General features: G+C 40.2%; 1 long non-coding RNA gene across 1 annotated transcript in view; it reads left to right on the top strand.

The window, feature by feature from the left end:
- The window catches only part of LOC123085455 (uncharacterized), an 8,656-nt gene extending 6,518 nt beyond the window's left edge, over window positions 1-2,138 (top strand). The window contains exons 3-4 of the long non-coding RNA XR_006439783.1: window positions 1,280-1,365; window positions 1,536-2,138. This is a non-coding gene — a long non-coding RNA (uncharacterized lncRNA). The remainder of the gene's footprint in view (window positions 1-1,279; window positions 1,366-1,535) is intronic.
- Window positions 2,139-3,323: the final 1,185 nt, after the last annotated feature.

The raw sequence follows: 3,323 nt of genomic DNA, 5'->3' as shown, positions 1-3,323 counted from the left end.
TGTCCGATCATGTGGGCGGTTCTAGTGCTGCGCAGGAGGCCGCGTGTGGCTGCCCGCAAGGCAGGGCGCGCCGGGGACGTGGAAGACGGCGCAGGTGTCCGGGTAGGGGTGAGGTAGCGTCCAGAGCATGCACTCTGCATGCCAGTGCCGTGGTCACCACGGTGCTGGGGGGCCTGGGTGCGTTTTGGTGGTTAGCAGCGTGTCTAGTAGTTTAGGGGTGGTGTGTGTGTAGTGTTCGTGGCTTGCAAGGAACTCCAGGTGCACTGGATGGACTGCAAGGTGGCCAAGTTCATTCTGGTAGGAAGGTGTTTGTGCTGTCTAGGGGAGAATGGAGGGGGGGCTGGATCTGGTCTTTGGTGTGGTGTAGTTATATGCTAAGGTGTGTGTGCCAAGTTTCAAAAGGTTTGCAAAAAGTTATAGAGTACTTGTTGTGTAAACTTAAATTTTGTTCAGGAAAGAGTTTGAAGATGGTGTGGTCATTTGAAAAAGTTTCTGTTTGAGTTAGTGGAATTTCTGGTGTTAGTTGATCTTAAAGAAATTGGGTGAATGATTTGGAAATTTCCAGAGGGGCAGAAAAGGTCGATGCTTCACAACCCAAGTGCCTTGAGAGTATATATTCTTTTTGGAGAAAAGAGCACACTTAGAAAAGTTTGGAAAATGAGTTTGAGGTGAAATTGTTAGAGGGTTGGAGAGTTGGGCCCACTAGATAAGTCCAAGAAGAATAGTTTGGTTTTTAGTTGACTATAAGTCCAAGAAACAATTCCAAATAAGATACAAGGCAAAAATCCAAATGAAACCAATTTGATTTGAAAAAAAGAAAAGGGCCAAAATTCAGGGTCTTACATACGTGGCTGCTAGCGTCTGATGCAAGGAACGTAGGCGACATGCCATGCAATGAGCTCAGGCATCGGGTAGCTAACTGTGCCAGGGAAGACATTAGCTAAGATTGTCTAAGTTAGGGATAAGATTTCCTTAAAGCATCTCCTCAAGAGGATATCATCTTAGATCGGTTTAAAGAGCGTCTCCTTACGAGATTACACTGGAATCATTGTTACTTTGTTAGGCAACGGTTCTATTTGAATGATACTTGTTTATGTTCTTATGCAAAGAAGCCTTCCCAGAAAACACCATACTCAGAGCCGCTTTGGTCTAAGGAAATAAGTTATTTTGCATGGTATCTTAATTTTGATCACTTGAATTGTTAACAAATTTTCACTTAAACATTTGGATGGCCTTGCATTTTACTGTGCTCAGTTTTTTTTTACCTTTTCCATCGCAGAGGACCACATCGCAGGATGAGGAGCTTGAACTCCTTTTCTCAAGCCTTTCGATTTGAAGTTTATCCTCAGTATCTACATGTACTAGGTAAGTTGCAGTTTGAGAATGCAACATTTTCATTGAATTTTTTGCGCCCTACTTCTTTTTGCTCTCTCTTTATATTTATATAATATAGGGATGCAGTTCTCTTTTTGGTATACTAAGCTATTATTTTTCTAGATCCAAAAAAGTTGAATATTAACTTCTTCCACCTGCAGGTGATGCCACTGTTTCAGTGTATCTGATCATCGATTGACCCCACCTGTCCAGTGTAACATATATTCCCAATGGTTATCAAGTTTGAAGGAATCACTTTTTATTCAAAGTGCTAGGGAACTTGATGAGTTGATAAATGATGTATTCTCTTGGATGGAATTCCTAGCGGGGGTGAAATTTATCATGTGCATGTAATCTTTGTGACCCAAATTGGGCGCTGCCATAACTCTAGCCATATGGTGATGCATAGAACACCAGCTCAATAGTTATGTTATCAAGCATCACGGGTTTTGCTATTGCGACAATAAAGGATGCATACATCTATGATAATTTGGTCTCTATTGGGGAAGCATCAAGGACTCTGGGAAGCAGGGGAAAGTCCAGCTGCCTTGTTTGATATTTTGAGTGGATTCATTTTGGTAAACCTGGAATGCAGTATGTTTCTGACTAGTGTGGCACCAAAAAAGACTTCTATTAATGTGGCATATTGTCGTGTTAAGTGTTTTTTTATTGTGGCAGACTGGCCTTATTATGAATAAACATGTGTTGGTACGAACTGTTTTTCAGAAAGTTGAAAAATCAAATGAACACTATCAATTCCTGTATCGAAGACCAACCTTGTTTTACGTTTGCACGGGTTGGTTTGTTTGATATTTAATATTCTCATGATATTGCAAAAGATGATCTACAAGATATTGATCCTACATATTTAGGCACGTAGTTGTAAACTAGTGGGCTTCCTAAACGGATCCTGTTTGAATTATTTTTACTTTTTTTTTTGAAAGGGCCAGCCTTGGCTGGTGTTTCATTGATTTAAGCAGGGAGCAGTGGAAAAAGTGACATATGTGGTGATCCGGAGATCCAGGACAAAAGAAGAAGAAATAGGAAAAAGGTGCCGAAGGCACATCCTCTGGCCTACTCTCAGGGCTGGTCCCCGAAGGGGCTCTGCAAAAACCTAACGCCACATTGTTGCCACAGGCTGAGTTTTTGCATGCGTCCGATCACAGAATTTTTAGTCCCACTCTCCTCGCTCACTCTCCGCTGACTTCCCCTCACCACCCGCCTCCTTTTTGGTCGCCTTCATCTCGGCTGCCAATCGCTTCAACATTTTGACACGGATGGCGCGCACGATCATCATCACATCATCACCCAACTCGTACATCCTGATGGTCAATATCTTGGTGTTCTTCGATGCGGCCGCAAGCTCAACTCTCCTCTCTTCGAGCTTGGTCTTTTTCTCTTAAAGGTTGATTTTCTTCTCGATCGCCAACATCAAGATGTTAAACCTCTCGACCTTTTTTCCTCCTTCACGTCGTCCCCACCTTCTTCGCTAAGATGCCCTCGAAGCTCTCCGTCATCTTGGCCGCGAGAACTATAAATCAAGCATTTAAAAAACGTTAAATATGTATATAAAAATATTGTCCATCTATTCAAAAAATGTTAATCTTAAAATAAAAAATGTAATCAAGCATTTGATTTTTTTAAAATGTGTAGAAATAATGTTGACCATGTATTAAAAAGATTCAAATTTGTATTGAAAAAGTTTTAAACGTGTATTAGAATAATGTTGTTGAGATATACACAAAGTGTAGGATGAAAACCAAAAGAAAAAAATAAAACCCAGAAAATGAAAAGCAAAAAAATAAAATGAAACATAAAACTGAAGAAACAAATGCAAAAATAATTCAGAAAACCAGAGAATATTAAAGAAAAAACACAAAAGAAACGAAAAAAATAAAAAAATAAAAAGAAAAAGAATGAAAGAAAAGAGAATAAAACAACCGAATGGA

Source organism: Triticum aestivum, chromosome 4A (genome assembly GCF_018294505.1).
Source record: "Triticum aestivum cultivar Chinese Spring chromosome 4A, IWGSC CS RefSeq v2.1, whole genome shotgun sequence".
Classification (NCBI taxonomy): domain Eukaryota; kingdom Viridiplantae; phylum Streptophyta; class Magnoliopsida; order Poales; family Poaceae; genus Triticum; species Triticum aestivum.
The sequence above is the reverse complement of the archived record's forward strand: the minus strand, read 5'-3'. Positions and strand labels throughout refer to the sequence as shown.